Raw genomic sequence first — 20,285 nt, forward strand, 5'->3', positions numbered from 1 at the left:
CGACTGAAAAAGTGTTGACTCTAGTTTTAAGAGCTGTATCTGTCAAGATCTGAACTGCTATAAAACAACAGCTAGGACATGGAGATTTTACGATCTACTCATATGACCTGTATTGCTGCTAAAAGTATTAAAGCCAAACTACTTTCCCTAAAGGGTGTGATATTATTAAAAGCAAATAGTGGAAAAACTGAGATGCAAACTCCAAAAGTACTGCAACTCCAAACTACAGGTTCAGTATATCAAACAGTTTCAAAGTTATCTACAAGCTGAGAAAAAAAATAGGGGAAAGAATGCTTTAGTAGCATTGTTTTGTATGCAGTACACTGAGATGGCTACCCTGATTGTGCGCTTTCTGATGCTGTCCAGCACAATATTCCTTTCCTCAAGGATCCCCGACACACCCTACTGCAAGCTAAAGCTGTCTTCAACACCATCTGGAGTAGATTCTGTAAAATCCACAGTAACTTCCATGAAGCTTTACAATTGGAAGCTTTTGACTGTTCTTAATATCAAAAGAAAATCAATCATGTTACCATTGACTATAGTAAGCATGGAGAGATACTGAAAAAAATGAAACACCTTCCCCTCAATGCCAACATCTGCTGGGCGAACAAACGTTTAGTTTTCACTTGATTGTAATGCTTAGTTTTAAGGAAATCTTCTGGATAAATTCAATCTCAAAAAACTCCAAGGATAATTTTCACAACATTTGCTAGCACAAATTTCATATTACAGTAACAATCTTCTCCACAGAGACACAAGGGACAAAGGGTAAATTCTACAGTTTCTCTCCTTCCAACAGTGCACAACGACAACTGGGGACTCACGCTGCAGCTGAAGGCGTTACTTGTCAGAGTCCTTTGTTGCTACAACTCTTCCTTGTTGTAAATAGTGAGGACAAGTCACCTCTAACACAATCCAGAAACAAAGAGGCAGTTGTGACTTCTGCACGGAGCAGGAAGTAACATCAAAGCAGTGGAGGAGGAAACACCGACAGAGGCCAAGAACAGAACATCGAAGGGAATGAAAACTGAAAGGCCCAAAGAGAGAACAGGCTGCTCCATCACCAACACAGGTCTGTACGTCCAAGAGAAAAGCAAAGGAGATAACTCCTCTCTGATTTCCTTGTAGTAGTCTGAAAAGCAAACAAGTTCTGACTTTTAGTAAATGGATGTAAAGCAGCACAGAGCCATGTCTTTTCCCTGCTGTCTCACAAAAACGCTCTGGATGGCAAAAAACATCTGCTTTCTGCTCAGTTCCTCACTGTGACCACTTCTGAGGACACAAAAATGTTTTGGAGAACACCAACACCAGCAGCCAGAATCAGTGACTGATGGGTGGTCATCCCTGAAAATATGCACCAATACTTTTTTTTTTTTTTTTTCCTTTTTAAGATGCAAAAATATGAATTATTTCCAACTAGCAAGCATCTTTTTTTACACATGAGTTTCCTATCCTCCATTCTGGCAATGGACAAAAGGTTCTAGAAAGACAGCAATGAACTATTGGCCAACTTTCCTTTCCCCCACAGCACTTTCAAAAACATGGTGAAGAACCTGCCTCCTCTTTGTGTACTTCCTACAAAGGTGCTTGTACTGTCAGGATGATAACACAGGAAGGGCTGCAAGTAGAGATGCTGGACATGGGATTAACATCCTTCATCTGTGCATAGCACTAACGTGCATGTTTATGCTTTTATCATTCCCTTTTATGCTGCTTTTTGCTTACATTAAAGAATAACTCAAAGGAAGCAGGCTGGCTACGGTGCTTGAATACCTCCCCCTTCACAGGTATTCTTTGAGCCGATCAAAATCCCATCTGCAAGAGAGGAGAAACAGTAATGGTGCTGTAGGACGTATCACTGGACCAAAGTAACAATGATGGTACTCACTGCTTAAGTTGCAGACTTGCAACTATTCTACAGAGAATTTTAGGAGGTTCTGTTGCAAGCCCTGGCTTCTGTTTGGTGTTCAGTGGGAAGAAGTCAGTCTAAAAAGGAAGCCAGTTTAAAAAAGGTTTATTATATTTGCTGTTAGCAGCCTTGTCAAGAAGATATACTGCAGCACTCTTTATCAGCTGGACTTCCCTAAGGACTGCAGACTGTTGCATTGCTGCCATTCAGCTAAAGGCGGAGAAAGGTACTCACAGCAAACGCTGCGTCACTACACGTCGTGAAGCTGAACGCTCACAGATGCCAGAGACTGCAAAAAACATTACCTGCAGGTACTGCTTTCAAAACTTAACATCGACAGAGGGTTTGAAGAGCAGTCTCCAACACACAGGGCTGACCTCACATGCTGCATGTGCATCCCTGCAGGAAAAGGAGAAGCAACCAAAGCTACGGCCCCTGCACCAGCATCACCCCCGCTCTTATTTGGGTTCAGCCACTTGTTATTCAGGTTTAGCCACTCAGGTTACAACTATCTCTTATGGAAAGTTTTATTTACTTCAGTTACTAGTTTGACAGATTCGTTTGTCTATGGAAACCAAGAGCAGTAATTAGATGCATGAGGCTTCACAGCAACTATTTTGATGAGCTATCATATGGAGAAGATTTTACAAACAAAATAAAATAGACCTTAAAATTAGAACCGGTGGACTATACTGATAAAAGCAAAATTAATTGATTAGGAAAAGCAACACACCTAATGGATTAGGAAATATTTAACAAAATGCAGCTACCTTCGGGAAGTCAAGCATGAAAAGAGTATCTTTAAAGTGGCCTAACCACCTACAACTTCTGCAGCAGTATTTCCAAAACAATGCATCTTCATAAAACATTTTGAAATAATTGCACCAGAGGACTATGAAAAGTGAGAAAAGATTGATGAGAAATTTAACACAATTCAATTTACTTGCTGTTAAATTTACTGACAAATATATATATATATATATGTATTTTCTGGTTCATAATTTCAAAATGATAATCCTGTACACTGAATTTTAGTGAAAGTTATATAAATTTTGGGGTCTGCTTTGTTTTTCAAATAGTGCATGCAGATTGGTTCACAATATCCTATAAATATAGCTTGAGAAAAATGTAGCTACCATTTCCTTCTTCCCTCCTCACCCCATTATTTTCTTTCAAATACTTCTGCTTTTGCTGGTTTGGACAGGACTAGAAACATGACATAATAAAATGTTTCATTATTTGTGTAGCAACAGCACGGGGAAAATCCATCTAGATAAGTCACGTAGCAAGAGATGTTTCCTGGGGTCTCTCCTGCTTGGCCAGAAGCACAGATAATTCCGAGTTTCCACACCTCTTTGGCACGTCCAACAGTCCCTGAACTGCCTGAATTTATGGCTACTTTATAAGTGGTTGGTACTTCCCCAAAAAAACTACTTCCACTAATTCCCAAAGGCCAAAAAAAATAATTATTGGTGCTTTCCCTATCTTTATTATGACAAGCTTTTCACAATATGAGCATTAGAAACCTTTTACTGAACACGCCAACTCTAAATCTTGGAAGTGCAAACTCCTGAAAAGCTTGAGGAGAATGCAGTTAGTAAGCAAGGAAGATCTAGTGCAGACCTGATTTTATCTTTTTTTTTTTTTTTTTTTTGGAAGACAGGCAGCCCAATTTATTTGAGCATATGAGAACATAAGATTAGCCCAATAACAACAGTTGACTGTTTTAAAGTGGTTTTTTCAAGTGCGTTGAGTAAGACAAATCTGGGTTCTACGCTAAAAGATCTGGCAGTTGAGGTAATTTTGGAGTCTGAAACAGACAGCAGGACAGGCTGTTACACAGCATATGCTGCAAGATAAAAAAAGCGTTTTACACTGAATGCCCTTTTTTGGAAAGGGAAAGGGAACATTCAGAGCACCAAAGTTGGCTTTTTTGATATTCCACAACTACTACTTGGGGGTGAGGAAGTACCGTCAGCTGCTTTTTCTATAATAGTAGAAATAGTAAGTTTAATACCTTTTTTTTTTACCCCCAAGTTCTCCTTCCTCATTGAAAGCACAGGACTACATAGTCAAAACGCTGTAGGCATGCTATTTTTCACCATTACCAAAATCAGTTCTGAAACAAGATTGCCAAAGAATCCTCTTCACTAACTTGAAGCACAAATACCAGACATTAGAAAGATGCAAGAGCAGAAACACTGCCTGATGCCCAAAGGCTTAGTTCATTACTTCTGATAGCGCGAGCTGACTCCACTTGATAAGCAGTAACTGCAACAACACGGCTGGCTAGTCCGATGTTCCTGAAGCTCTAGGCGAGGGAACAATTCATTAATATCAAATCGCATTCTGAAATAGGAGCATGTCCCAGATATTAGGCAGGAGGCAAACGCTGCTTCTATACACACATATCTTGGTAGACTAATCAGGAAGCTTTTTTGGACAAGGGAAGTAACTTGAAGTTTGGGTGCTTTTTGGCAATTAAGTAACACAATTCCCTTCATATGATAGCAAAACCTTATTAAGGTGAAAGGGATGAAGCTACCCCTCTCCTTCCCTTCGTTAGTAGGCTCTGGAGCCCCAGCTCCCTGCCAGGTCTGGCTCTGTCAGCAAGCAGACTCCCGGATGCCTCCTGCATGTCCCTGACCAGCTCTTGGCTCCCACTTCCTCAACTCTGTTCAAGGACTTTGCCTGCATTTAGTCAGCACAAGTAAATTGCAAAACTGTACCTCAAGTTTATCTTGTGAATACGAGTTCTCCAAAGGCAGCATGCAATTCTGCAAGAAGGCTCAGACTTTTCCTCAGACTTTTCCGAGACAGCCAGTAAGCACTGGGAAAGCTGAGCTACTCCTGCAGCCTGCAGGCACAGCAAACTGGAGGAAGGTAGCCGAAGAGAATCCAGCATTTTGTACAGGATCTATTTAGCTATCACCATAACCATAAAGCAATCACCTCTTCCGCGTTCAGCTTTGGAACCAGCGCTTTTTGTCTTCTCGGGCATAACCATCACTCAGACAGCTATCAGCTCACGGTCTGCATGCACAAGGTTAAGTTTCCTCGTGCAGGCTCACTCCGGTGATTTCTGAAGAGCTCATTTTCTTCCTGTCCCACTTCTGAGAAAAGCCTTAGAATTATGTACTCACAGAGAGAAAATACCACTAACAAGTAATGAAGGCATTATGGCTGAAGATATTACATTTCAGGTCCTTTAAGACCGTTCTTGCCAGCAGGTTATGCAAAGCACTAAATATGCAGTGAGCGTCAATGAGTAGGTCCGGTCCATCAGAAACCTTTAAGGGAGGAGCTGCACACCATCCCCACTCCCACTCAGTGTTTTCATCTAGGATTCAGTGTAACATTCTAGGTTTTCCTTCTGGTATATAACTATGCACACAAAACTTATTTTCTTCACGATTATAAATTCCCTGGAATTTAAGCTATATTTCCCAGACCAAATAATACAAATTGCCAACAACATTTTCAAATCAAACATAAAACATGACACTTCAGCTAAGCTTTTACAACCCAAAACACATCTCCCATCTCTTCCCTTGACACAAACTGCAAAATATCATAAAGAGAGTATGCCGATTACTGCTTAAGAAAAAAAGGAAACTGGAATTTTGTCTTATTTCAAATGTACCAGGTTAACACCTCTATATGAAAAATAAAGAAGTGAAAAATGGAAAAAGAGAAATTGTGTATTCAACAGAAACAAAACAAACAAAAGAAAACCACAAAAAAGTCTTCTGAACATTGTAACTAGAGAACAGTTTTACTTTGGACTTTTGAAAAACACCAGCAGACTGTGCAGCGTAAGTGCCTCTTGCAGAGTACAAGCCTTCAAGCCAGAAATTTGCATTACCGCCAGCACTATGACCTAACCCTCCAAGTATCTGGAAAGCTACAATATTCATTAGCCAAGAGAACTGTATCATCATTCATACACACTGGAAATCTGCTGCTCAGATAACCTCGTCAGATGAAACCCATATTCAGTTCACGGATGCATGGTTTTAACCAGGGCTTTTAAAGTAAAAGGACACAAGATTTAGGAGCCAAGATTTTTGCTCATTAACTCCGTATTGAGTTGCAGGAACAGTTCCAATCCTCCCTCCTGAGTGCATTTGGCGTTGCTGGGGTTGGTTTTTTTTTGTTGTTGTTGTTTTTTTTTTTTTGAGAAGCCATGTTTTCCCTGAGGGCCACAAACATTTAGTCTGCTTCAATCAGACGGGATGAATCTGCCTTGCTGAGTACGATGCTTCTCCTCCTGACTACTTCAAGACTCTTTGCCATAGGCAGGAATCATCCTTTTATCCTCTTTTTTTTTTTTTTGTATTACCTAAAATATGAAGGCCAAAAAATATGTCAGAAATATAAATAACCAATAAACATCCACTTAATCAGACTATTTGGTTTAATAACTGAAAATAAACAGTGAAGCCATAGAGGGATATTTGTATTGCTACTTATGAAAGAATCTCTCATCTTTGTAACAAAGAGATGAAATAAGCACAACCAAGTGACACTGGGGTATGTATAGGTTGATGCTAAATAATGAATGATTGATATGGAGAAACTGGAAAGGAGTAAGTGTAACTGAAATTTATTTTTAATTAGAAGTCTTTGCTCCTCCTGTAACTTCAAATCTCCAGCTAAGATTTCCAAAAGCAGGAAAATGGAATCACAACTGCTTTTCAACTTCTCTCTGAGTCATTTTCTAGAGGAAATGAACATTTAAAGCTCTACAGTGGAACGGGCATTCCCAGCTAAAATATATACACAAAAATATGGAGAAGGCTTATTAACAGCAAGGTCAATGAAAGCATAAGGGGTTGTTAAGAGATACTTGGGTTATTTAAAAGTAGAACAGAGTTTACAGTACAAGTTATAGTGTAAACTCAGGGTGAGATGATATATTATTTAATACCAATTTTATTCCTTCCTTTTTAATCTACAAGATAAGAAGTTAAGAGCAAATTTTTATTTTTGACCTCTGCCTGAATTTTGTGGTTTAAACAGATAAACTCCACACACCACAACAGCTCAGATGCTGTTTTTATTAAAACACTTTGTTATGTGTCTATCAGCCATATTAATTGATCTCTGACTAAACAAATAAAACACATCATTCTAGTACCCTTATTGAGGAAGAAAACGCTTAAATACTGACATGTCTGTGACACAATACAGTAAACAAGAAAGAAAAACTGAACAAAAATCCCTGGAGCTTTAGATGAACCAGAATCTTGTTTGAAAAGACAACCACTGCATACTTGGCTATTTTGAGTTTTGAGAGAGCAGAATTTCTCCTATGGGATGAGTGCTGTCAAAAACACCCTCTGGCCGCCTTCCAGAACTGCTACTTCTACTCCTTGAAAGATCCAAACTTCTGGAGAACAAGCACAAATCAAATTATTAGATGCATAATGGTCTGTCATGACTTTGTCCAGCTTCCACTCTAGTGCTCATCCTACTAATCTTGGAGAGTCATCTAAAAATGAGATGTTTAGTTTCCATAAGCAAAACACTTTGTACATACATACATATAGACAGATAAACCCACACACAGAAATATAAAACATACTCAAGAGCTTCCCTCAACACTGCAAGTCAGCATCTGTTCTATTACGTTATTGGGTCACTGCACTAATGAGCACCCTGAAAAAACAACATACAAACTTTGCAATTTGAATGAAACCTACTTGCAGAAGGAAAAGACATATGCTACTGACACGTAAGGGTATCTGTAGATTGCCCCAAGAAGTAACTGACACAAACTGTGCTATGGTTCTGCTCCCAAGACCCAGTTAGTCCACAGAAGCAATGGAGTATGTAATGATTTTCCTACAGACAAGCTTTCCTGGCTCATTACGGCCTATCATTTCCTCCATCACTAAATGGATAAATGAGTTAAAGTCTTGGTTACTTTCCCTGCACCTTTCAAGTACGTCTGACTTTCTGCTGCACATATTCTTCTGCCACAGAAGTGCTCCTCTGTGCTAATTCTGATAGCAATCTGTAACAGTTCTTGCTAAATCACTGCTATCGCCAGATACCACCTTGTGTACCGTGTTGTGGTTGGGGAACATACCATGAAGGATATGCCATTTCTGTTAGATCGTGAAGCTAAAAAGGACAGCGTATGGCTGCTACTGACACAGACATATTCAAGAAGAAAACCAAGCAGCTAAAAACCGCAATGCCGCTAAGGCAATAGCATGCACCACTCGTACAATGCTTGGCCCAATCTTCAGGGTGCGACTGTATTTTTAAAAGGGACAGACAGCATAATGGGAAGAAAGCAAGAAGGGGAGCGAAGCACACAGACCAACATGCTCTTAGCGGTTCCAAATGCAATGTTCCCACTTGCAATTAGAGAAGATCCCTTTCTTAACTCTCAGCATGGAAAGACTCTCAGCATGTCCCCAGGCAGCGGAGTGGGAAATTCGCTTTCCACATGGTGTCATTTGTTTGAGTGGATCTACCCTGAACGGTCTGCCTAGTCCTGCCTCCAAATCTTTCCTCTGTGTATTAGCTCTGTCCATACCGTCTCGATTCTTTCCTCCTTGAACGCCAAGCAGCTCTTTCATGCTATTTACTCTGCAGCTTGCTTGATCACCCCAGCGCTTTGTATATCCGAAATACCTTTCGCTTCCATGCGGCGGTGGCCACATCTTCAGTCTCAGCCGCTGACACGGCTCACATGAGCGAGCAGGGGCTGCTGGCACGTAGCTCTCCCGCTGCTTACCGCCAGCCTCACCGCCAGCACAGCTCAGCCCCAAAGGCTCCTTTCTGCCTGACGGTGCTCAGCACCCCGCTGGCCACAGGGAGCTGGCGCTTCCCCGCAGCTCTGCATGTTTGCTCACGCTACAGGACGCTAAGTACATAAATGCTGTTCTAATATTGCTTTTCCGTGTCAGCAATTACTGCCGAAGCCACAGACATGTTATGTGACCAGGACCAAGAGGGAAGCCACACAACTGAGAAGAGGCAAGTGGATGTAACCCACTTCTGATGAAAAGTTGGTCCGTGTCATAGATAATTTGAGAGTCCTGTTTGGAGTAAACAAAACCAAAATCAACTTTGGCCCAATGAATAAACTCTGTGGGAAGGAGCTGCAGAGCGCTACATTTCCAGCTCTAATACACAACCCCACTCTGCCTCTGTGGGAATATTAAAAAAATAAATATTTACTCTGAACTGCAACACAGCTATGCTGAAAACTGTATTTGCTTGTATTGTGAAAATTTTTAATTCAAAGAAGTTTTAGTTTTGTAAATCTAACTTTTATGTTCATATAACAAATTTCCTCATGCAAGACGCAGTTCTCTAATTAGAACATTAGTGGTTAGGGTCCTCTTAACTGCTCTAAAATTAAACCTAAAAATAAAAATAATAAACCTAAAAATAAAGCCACAAAATTTATCTCTGTCAGAAAATGCCAAAATCGGGGTGAGTGGGTGGTGGGTGGGAGGGAAGGGGGGGGCACTTAAAATTAATCTGAGGAAATGTGAAAGGGAAAAGGAACCTCACAATTCTCTTGTAGCTGTCAGTGCTCTGTGCTCATTTGTGGTGTGTAATGATAAACACTGGTTATTGGTTACGATATACAAATATATACCATATGAACAGAACTCATATCCCAAAGAACAAGGATCATTTACGTAATTATATCCCCATGCAAAAATTTTGTTCTGCTGAAGTTTGAGGACTTTTTTTTCCCAGTTTTAAAATGTTCAGAGAATATTTGCATAAAGAAATCATGATACTTAATATATATTCAATAAGTACAATAAAGTTTGATATAATTTTGACTACCAAACATATACAGATATGTATAATAGTGCCCTGGACAAAAGGCATTATTGAACTTCCATACCTATGCATAAGTGAAACTGAGAATAGTGTTTCAGCTGCTACTGATGGAAATACAGTACAATGCACATTTACAATGCACATTCCTGTACTTGCTTGGCAGTTTTATATAAATATTTCCCTTTTTGGTTAGTAACATGGATGTATAAAAAATTACACGTAGTAACAACTTACACATCTCAAGAAAATGATACAGACCATTCAAGCTGCTTTCATTTCCCTTTCCATTTTACAGGAGAGGAACTGTAAGAACAAATTGCTGACTTCAGACATTACCCGTAAGGACTATGCAGATGTCTCTGGAATACCAAAGCCTGCATCTGTGCTGCTCTGCCCTTCTTTATAGGGCAAAAAGTTACTTAGAAAATAAAGCAAATACTTCTCAAGAAAGAAATAGAAAAAAATGGTGAAGGCAGATTCCTTTTTTTGTCATTGCAAATAAGCTGAACACTTTTTTTGAGCAACTGCATCCATTTACAATGGAAGATAGAATCACAGAATGGTTTGGGTTGGAAGGCACCCTTAATTATCATCCGGTTCCAACCCCCCTGCCATGGGCAGGAACCAGCCCAGGTTGCTCAAGATAGACAGAAGACACCCAGCTAGCATGAGCAAATTAGGTGAAACTGATAGCTCCTTAAAAAAAAAAAATGGTGCTAACCATACTCTTATCAGCCTGTGTTAATACACTGTGTTAATCACACTGCAAATTGGATTTGTATATTGACCTTTCTCTAAATACATAACATTAACTAAAAGGCTCAGTGCAGCATCAATTAACGTTGGCAGACCTGTACAGATGGGGACATTAGGAGTTACAAGAGTTTAAATCCATAGTTATTCCAGGCTTGATTTAAATTTTCTAAGGTTGTTACCTCTGAAAGACTCAGAGACAAACATGTAACAAATGGCACAAGTATTCACTGCTGATGTGCAATGGTGCATAGCTCTGGCACTGCCCAAGAAACAGAGAGTTCACCCAACTTAAAAGCTGGCCTGAGAGGTTCTGGAGCTTCCACTCTCCAAACAGAAAACAGTGAGATTCTCCAAGTAATTTGCAGTAACAAGGTTACAAGACAGTTAAATGTTCTCTAGCATCAACTACTGAAGTCACAACAGCTACACAAAGAAATGGTTATTTCAGATCCTTGTGCAGGCTTAGAGGAGCACAGTGATATATTTATGATCTTGGCATGAGAGAGTCAAAATGACTTGGTTCAGACTTGTAATCCACTTATTGCTGACCTCCATGCCCCCTTTCCAGTTTCCTAACAACATTTACCTACTAGAAAGTTAAGCTACCCAAAGGGTTTGAAAAAGGCTTGTCTAGAAGCAAGATGACATCATATCCAAGGATTATAATCTGAAGTCTTAAAAGTCTAAAGTTTTACGACTTCTTTCAAAAACAATCAGCAAGGAAAGTCAATGTTGTACTGTAAGGAAGGTGCCAGGATGGCCAGTTATAGGTTCCCAGCAGCAATTCTACTTTTGAGGCAGAGTTACCAAACCTATATTCAGAATTTCAATCAACAATCTTTCAGTAATTTTGGGAAGATGCATTATGTAACTAGGTTAATTAATTTGTTCTTATGATTAGACATGAGAGAAGAGTATTAGGATTCTTCCTTGATATGAGTCATTCTTGCAGAAATTCCCAGCTTCCTCACTTACTCATAAGCCAAGGGCCACCAGTGCTGACTAAGTAAGCGTATAGCTCAGAATTGCAGGGACAGGTAATCTCCCATCACAAGTACTCATTAAAAGTTCCAGACATGAAAGTCTTTTTTTTTTTTCAGATCTGAAACAAAAATCAGCAAACTTGGAACTAAGAGTAAGTCGAAAACAACTGCTCTGAATTTCCAAGTAGCATTTCAAGGCACCTGTAGACTGCCTACTCATCTCTGAGACAAGTATCTATACAATTAAGCAAGAATAATCAACAGGCATGTTTTTCAAAAGCTGTTCTTTTCAAGGGCCCTGGAACACGTTTGTTCCACATGGCCTGAAAACCAAAAGTGATTCTATGATCGTGGTAAGAGCAAAAAATATTCCTACCAAGTCAAGAGCTAATTAAACTATTTAGAGCTGAATATGTTGATAACCTATCATAAAGATTATTTAAAACTTTGTAGCAGCTAACAAAATATAGTAAGAATTACCATAATACTGTTTTTAAGATGGTATCACGCTAAATGCAAATGCTTGGCCCTCTTCAATTTCTTTCACAGATTTTAAATGCAAATCTATGAAGATCACTTTTTAAAAACATTAGTGGAAACCACTGACACTCCGAACGTTTCCTAAGAAAGATTCCAACATCCTCTGAAGCCCAGAGCAATTCAATGGGCTTGGTGGGTGGCTGGGCATTGGAACCAACCAAAAGGATGATCTGGGGAAAAACTGAAGGGCGCATGAACATAACTGAGTGCTGGTATTGGATGCCACGACTATACGTCAAGCTTGATGGAGATGCACCTTAATTGATGTCGTAGCACCTTAACTGACAAGTCCTCAGTTTATACCATGCAATGTTTAGCATAACCTACTTATATAAAACTGCTACCCCTGAAAAGCCCAAGTTTCCTTTACCAGTACCTGCACGCTAAATAACACTAAGTATACATAGCTAAATATAAGGACTGATGGAGTATGGAAATACCAAGGGAAGTAGGAAAAAAAAAAAAAGCACATACATTATACTAGAAAGATAAATTTATTTTACGATATTCTGTTCCTGATATAACCACCAGCATTAGCAAAGTACATTTTCGCAAGAGTGTCTTACGCTATCCACTTAGCCACCTGGCTAGAAGGTGTCTGTAGAGAGTCTTTATCCAGAACAGATTGATGGCAAGTCCAGGCTTAAAAACATACCATTCTTTTCTCCTTTTCCTTACACACGAGCAAAGAATTATTTTGATCGAAGTTTCACAACACCTCGTCTAAATTCCTTACATTGAGGAACACTACAGCTAAGGGTCTTCATTTTTTATTCTGGTACAAACACCTAGCTTGCCTTCGTTTCAGCAGGCATCTCTCAAACAGGAAAAAAGAGCATCATTATTTCAGGTTTCACCATCCGTAGGACTCCCTACAAACAACAGTGACTGAAACCTCACATCCAAAAATAAACAAGAACACGGAGAGATTAGATTATATAGCAGTAATCAGTGACTTCTGCTACTACAGAGGGAGGGGTTAGTATCCATAAAAGGAGTCAAGGTCCCAAGAACTGTACTGTTTTCCCTTGAGTTTAACCTTGAATGCACCAGGACCTTGAGCAACCCTTGAACTCCTCTGTTCCTTAGTTAGCCCTAATAAACACCTACTTGCCACAGTGTTTAATTACGAAGACTGGAGATGCAAACTAGAATATTTTGCATGGAAGAAATTTGTTAACACCAACTCTCACCTCAACTTGCAACAAAGCAAAATTACTTGGGTTGAACTAACCCCACAAACCCCAATTACATGGAAGAGCCTGTATTTTAAAGTCGAGACTGTCAGTCACAGCCACGTCTGCAGAACTGTCACAGGCCATGTAACTGGTGGAGGAATCACAGCGAGAGTGGTAGCACTGGAAGCTCTGCATCAACCAGCTGTCAAAACACAGTGCAGCTCTATGGGAACACACCAAACATTCCCAGACACTCTGCCTGTAAGTTTACAAACACTCCACAGTAACATCTAAGCATCTACCAGGAAAGAGATGCTCAGACACTACACTGAGGGCCAACAGTATAAGTAATGCAAAATATGACTAAGATCAGCTAACAGAGATAAAGAACATACTTAAAAACGTAGCTCTGTAAGAACTCAAGATTGTTTCCTCAGTGCTATCTGGTAGCTGAAATGAATGTTGTGGACCACACGGTGTGCAGACAGAAGTCAGCAACAGCCAACCCACGAAGTAAAGTGGAGAGATGTAGATGCTTAGCAAATGACTCAAACATGTTTGGAAGCCAAAAGGGTAAAACAGCTTAGAAAGCTGCATGACAACTGTGTCTAGAAGGGGGGCAGGAAAAAAAAAAAAAGCAACAGGTGGGAGGGAAAGATGGAGAGGAACTTAACAATTACGACTTTTGTTGCTAGCTTTCTCCCCCATTTCCAAACAACAGGTCTTAACCATCCAGGGGACAGACTTTGATGGCCTGAATTTGGAGACATGGACAACACATCTAAGATCCATCACCAACAAACTAGCAGACTGCAGGCAGTGAGTTCTGGATTACAGTAAGCAGAGATTTTTGTCTGCTTGCATTTATCAACTGACAAGCCCTTAAGTATATCTTAGAAGAATTGTTTTCCTCTCATCACACCTCAGCTAGCAACTATCACTTCAGGGTTTAAATACTACATTTTGCAAAGCTTAGAGACATAAATATTCCTGCTCAAGTAAGCTAGGGGAGTAGACAGGAACATGCAGTTTATTAGGAAAACATAATAAAGAACAAAGCACCATGACTGATGCGATGTTTAAAATTTTTACCTGGTAACTCCTAGTTCCAGAACATAGGCCATTAAGCAGTGTGGGAAAAAAAAAAAACAAAAAACATTGTGCTACAACTTGGCAATCACGCACTCCACGATTTAAGGGAATAAATAACTCATGTGTTAAGTGTTTTGACCTTAAGATATTGCCAACTTCATTTCTCATGCTCCTCGGAGGTGGCGACATCCCTGTCAGGATGCATTCCAGGGACCATGATTAGCTGCTTCACTTGAGCTCCTAAAGAAGTGCATGTCTTCTTAGGAGGAGGCGGATGCCAAGACACATGCCAGGAATGGATGTGCTGGATGAAACAGCCCTGAAAAGGATCCCGGCTCTGCAGCAGTTTAAGCAAAGCCGGATTGTATCGCCTTTAAGCTCATGGACTGGAGAGAAGGGATGTTCCTGCTGCACTAAGGGGAAGGATGGAAAGGAGTGGTCCTGAGCTGCAGACTAGGAAAACCCCCAAGAGCTGTTATGTGCCTGGTATGCCCCTTCTGGCACCAGACAGGCTCACTTTACTGTGCTCTGACACATTCATAGAAGGCACCAAACCGTAACACCCTAGCACACTGCTGCCCCAGGCAGCTACCATCGTCCCCAAGCCCCATTAGGCAGGCTGCCTGCAGCCTTCAAGCCCTACATAAATCCCAGCATCTACAGGAACAGGAGATACTTTGCCTTTGTTTTCTTCTTCATCTTTGTTCAAAGGAATGAGTGGAGAAGTTTATCTTTTGCCTTCATCACTCATCTTCCTGGCTGCAAAAGTCTATTCATGGGATTCTTCCCTGTCCAGCCTTGCTGTCCGAGTTCTGTTAAGCTCCAAAACCTGCAGCTGTGGCTTCTAGAAGCATTTCTAAGCAGGGGAAAATAACATAAGTTTTAGAAAAGATTAATAGAAATAATGAAATATCTATACCTATATAAATCTCAAATCACTTTTGCTGAAGCCTGAAGATTTCTATCAGGACTTGACACTTCTGGAACTTGAAGTTAAAAAAAGTCACTTCAGTTGACCCTGGTTTTTTGCTGGACACATTTTACATGCAGCCCATAAGGACTAGATTTTTAAAATAAAAGCTTAAGTTCAAAGCTTCACAGTACTCCCATCTAGACATGTGCCATTTGCTAAGGCAAGAACAAGTTTAGATTTTTAGAGCCTGTAGTGTTGATGTCTCACAATGCTGGACGAAAACATTTTTGCATGAAAAAATATTTAAAATAGAACCAAGTAATATTGAGGCTTTTTGGAGGATGTGAGGAACATCACAGCGCTACAACCATTCTTTACATTTATAGTGTGTTGCTGATGCAAAAAAAAAACTGCGAGGACAAGCTAACTTCAGCAGCAGCTCCTTCTGCTGATCTTTTCCCCCCATAAATGCTCCATTTCAATAGTTTTTTTGTTTGTTTGTTTTTTTGTGAGGGTGACAGGGGGCTTTTGTTAGGAACAAAATTATATAACAGCAAACCATACATTACAGGATTTTTTAATCTCCCACTTGGTGCTGATTATTGTTTGAGCTATGGTATTTCGTTAGATGGATCACTGGCTCATTTCCAAATGATAGTTCCTCTTTTGCCAGGAAGCTGAAGAAAGATTGTGCCTTCTGAGAAAATACTGGACAACTTTTCTGGAAGCTGACTGACACTTGATTGCGTCTATTCCACATGTATTATTTGAATATAACATAAATATTTCAGTGTGGCACCAGATAAAAATCTGAATACAAGCAGACTAACCTCTACAAGCACATAGTTCTATAAGAGTACTTCTCTTCCTTTGAAAATACATTTTTGAATGATGAGACAGTAAAAAGATAGTATAATGCAGAAGTAGTTAATAGGTAGTTCCCATGTTCTATGCTCTTATATATACAACTGTGAATTAAGTTATGACCTCTGTCACCAAAATGATTCATTCAAAACAGCAATAATAGCCTCTGACATGCATTGCAGGCATGACTGCTAGCAAACTCCACTGAAGTTGCTTAACTTCTCTGATTACTAGACTTGTTTTCAGTTACTTACAACCATGCCTAAAACTAATCACCACATGAAAGTTCCACAGACTGGTTTTCTGCCTCAAAGGGACAGGGTGTTTTTAAAGTTTCACCCAAAACAACTCAGCTCTTTCTTAGGACAGGGCTAGATGTCAGACGTCACCTGGGATGTACTTTGAAGACACAGGTATAATTAAAAACAAAATACGAGATTAGCATCTGAAATAAATGAGAGTTCTAGTTTTCCTGCAACAGTTTCCCTCCCTTAAAATGAGGATGATTCCATGTCTCAACGACACGCCGACTGACTCAAGTTTTTGCAAAGAATGTAAAAAACAAACAAACAAACCAGAAAATTACTATCTTCAGAGCAACAGTTTAAGCAAATACAAATAAAAAAAAAATTAATCCCAGAGAATTAAAGGATGAGAACAAAACCCACCCAGCTACCTGCAGCCTTCACGCACTAAGGAAGGAGGTACCATAAAAACTACAGCCTGCACCATGAACATATCCAGAAGCTGGCCCAGATGTAGTTCACATATTAACCTTCATTTGGGCATTTGCCAACATTTCATAAACTCATTTTTCTAACAAGTGATGGGAGTCATAACCAATATACATACACTGTCTGGAGTTGGCCTCATTTTGGCCTAGTGGGTCCCGCCAACGAACCATGAAATAAAAGGACCTGTTCTACCAGAGGGCAGGAGGACAGAATTTTTTTCACATTGTATTCCTTGTTCCCAGTGACCTTGTTAGGCAATTATCTTCCTTTATATGCGGAAATCTGGAAGCTTGCCACTTCAAATAGCTGCATAATAAATGAAATAGTTTGTCTGCCAAGAGCACTCACCCATCATACCTGTCTTTCACACTTGGCAAGGATTTCCTTCTTTCTTCTAAAACTCTTGGATATAGGCCGCATTTAACTATGCTCAAGCAAGACAGAAACAGTCACATCATCAGCTTGGGATTTTTCCTTGAATACATGAGGCAACAGATGAGTAATGTGCTAACCCAACAAGCCACCGGATTTGTCTTTTTCAGCACAACAATCTTCGCTTCCTGCCTGTTTCTAGTACAGCCTAACTGCAAAAATTTAACTTAACTAATGTAATTCAAATAATAAAGAACAAAATAAAAATTCTGCAGACTCAGTGTTTACCTCTTTTTCTTTTTTTTCTTTGGTAGTATCTTCTCAGACATACGAGTTTTCTTTTAGATAGCCTACAACTTTTGAGACCCAGTCTTTGGTAAATCTAAGTCACACTGACAGAGTCCATTCAGGAAGCAGACGCAGCGTGTGTACCTGCCAGGAAATAGTAGCTGACAACTGAGCAAAACCAAGAAGAATCCATCTAAATGAGCCTTGTAGATTGAAAACTTTTCCTGCTTTTCCAGATAAACTGGGCACAGCCCAAGGAGACGAGCTTTCCACACTGTAAATGGAGCAACAATCAACGTGAACTGCACGTTCCTCATTCTCTCGAGCACTTGCACTTTAGTCAAGAGCAATTATTTGAAATAGTGCATGTGGCTCTTGACAAAGAGGCACAAGCTTCTTGCAAGTGCTATAGCTTTATTGCACCAAGTCTCCTGAACTTGGACAACTACAATATGAACAGAAAACATGTCGGAGGGCAGACAAAAGAGGAACCCTTATGTTTTATAAGGGGTGTCACCAAGAATCCTTCCCTTGGTCACAAAGAGCAAGCCCAGAGGAAGAATGCGAAATGATGAAACCTTCACCTTCATAGAGAAGAGTTAGGAGTTCGCCGTAGATACAACTTTGCAAAATGAAGTAAAGCAAGCAGTACTTTAACAGAGATCTTTCTGTTCTGTAAGAAGTTATATTAGCCCCTGAGAACAGTCAGGAGTTTGAATGCTTCCACAAGCACTGGGGAAGAAAAAAAATACTAAAAAAAACTACAGTTCAAAGCCTGTAGTTAAGTTTCAGCCAAACTCTGGAGCCATAACAAATGCTTTGTAATCTGAAAAAGATTAGAAGGCTGCCATTTTAGGGTGTTCCTGTGAGTGAGAGAGAAACGAGAACATGTTAAAGGTCCAAAGTATACCAGCTAAATAAAACCCAATTTGTTATATACTCCAAGATGACACCCTGCCCGATGAGCTTTATTGGAAAAAGCACATTGAGTCCAGCCAACATTTCCCCGAACAGGAAAACCCCTGCCCTGCATATCAACAGCAAGAGAAGCCAAAAAGCGTAACAAAGATCCTTTCAAGCACAGGAAAATCTAACTAAGAAGGACAAAACAGCCACTGTGAAAGAACCAAAACTTCCATACCCTGAGAAGTTTTGAAAGGTGGGGTTTTATAGAAATACATTAGTTTATTTGTATACCCTTACACCTGACACTAATGTCGTACCAGATCTTCTAAAGTATTTCACTAAACAAAACTATCCGGAGCCGACACAAATTCAAGGCAGGGAACTGTACGCACTTGCAGACTTGTTTGATCGCAACGTAGTTGCTCCATATTTCACACCAAGTATCCAGAGCTCTGTTGATTATACAAAGCATTTTCCTTTTTTCTGTAAAGGGAAAAGCCTCAATCTATAAGCTACTTCTGCATATCAGCTCACTGTGCTATTGCCTGCGTTGCTAGCTGATGAAAATACACCCACTGGAAAGGTTAATACATAACTTCAGCAACTAAAAGAAAATAAAAATTTCTTCTTTGAAGAGATTCATACAGGCAAACTAATTATTGTGACAGATCCTGGAAACATCAGATTGCAAACTGCACGGGACCTTACAGTAACACACAACAGATTCAATTCAGAAGAAAGGAGAAAAAAGAAGTGGGAAAACACCAAAACATCCTCATCTCTTCAGGCTGCCTTGAGAGACTTTGTTCTGGGCAAAATGCACCTTTTTAATCACATCACATTTTTCCTCCAGAGTTTTATCATCCACTGCTGAATAAATTAGATACTAAGGTCACACACATTTTCTGAGACCATTAATTTGGGTTTTCTCCAAAATTTGGACACCTGTAAAACCAGCAGTTTCGCTATAGCAAATTAAGGGTACAGAAAGACAACTTAATGACTGATCTCAAATATTCATTAAATAGCAGTATACTGCATCCTGCTAGCATGTCTGCTAGCATTGGTTATTTGTTTTAATAATGAACTCTCTGTGGAAAAGTAAAGTTTCCTAGGAACTCGCATGAATTGCCATGAGTCTGTGGAAGGAAAAAAATATCAGAGAAAATAAAAGTAACCCAGAAAAGCTTTAGACTGTTTGCTACTTACATACCATTTAATCACAGAAATTACACTACTATGTATCAAAGAAACCACAGGGCAAAGAAAAGAGCAAGGTGAATGACAGAAAAACAAAGTTTTTTGGAGTTTCTTGATTTACCGGTTTCACTGCAAACCTTCTCTGTAAAAAATCTCATTTAGAGACAAAAATACTGAACAGCAGCTGGATCTTCGGCAAAGCACAGGACTAAAAGGCATAGGATAAGAAAATGGATCATAGGAATACAAAATGAAAAATGAAAGGAGAGTTTGAAAGAATTCTGTGAAATATGACCTATTAAAATTAATATCACCAGAAGGTCATTTGAAAATCAGTTTGGAAAAAGTACAAAATTTGAGGTCTCTAATTCCTCTTAATGCTTAAAGCAGTATCAAAATTATGTTTTGAACTCATCAACTTTAATAACAAAGTAATTTTCTTTGTTTTTTCTTCTTCCTTGACAAGTGTCCCCCAACAGGTGCAATGCTACTCGTCCAAACCTTGCAAAGAGAAAATGCTTGCCTTCATTGACACTTAACTCAAATAGGCTGTTTGGCTAAAGCCTGGGAACCTCCATTGCTGAACCACAAGCTTACAGCATGAAGTAAGGCATAAATAAACCTTTATGTTCAATGTCAATGATAGTGCTATTATGCCAGCTAAATTCTGACCATACTGGGATCTTAGTGTTCACAACTGGTGCAACATAAAAACTGGTTTAACTGCTT

General features: G+C 39.6%; 1 protein-coding gene across 9 annotated transcripts in view; it reads right to left on the reverse strand.

Annotated features, from left to right (window-relative positions):
• Positions 1-20,285, reverse strand: part of PRKCD (protein kinase C delta) — a 67,939-nt gene that overhangs the window by 33,438 nt on the left and 14,216 nt on the right. Inside the window, exon 2 of one of the 9 annotated variants that reach the window (XM_013192007.3) lies at positions 1,729-1,818. The exons of 4 other annotated variants lie outside the window; for them this stretch is intronic. The gene's annotated coding sequence lies outside the window, so the exon portion shown is untranslated. Of the gene's footprint in view, positions 1-1,728; positions 1,819-4,641; positions 4,810-4,864; positions 5,445-8,560; positions 8,786-14,960; positions 15,100-20,285 lie in introns of those variants that run through there. 4 more of the 9 variants (XM_048072454.2, XM_013192005.3, XM_013192008.3 and 1 more) reach the window with 4 other exon arrangements.

This window comes from Anser cygnoides, chromosome 10 (assembly GCF_040182565.1).
Source record: "Anser cygnoides isolate HZ-2024a breed goose chromosome 10, Taihu_goose_T2T_genome, whole genome shotgun sequence".
Classification (NCBI taxonomy): Eukaryota; Metazoa; Chordata; class Aves; order Anseriformes; family Anatidae; genus Anser; species Anser cygnoides.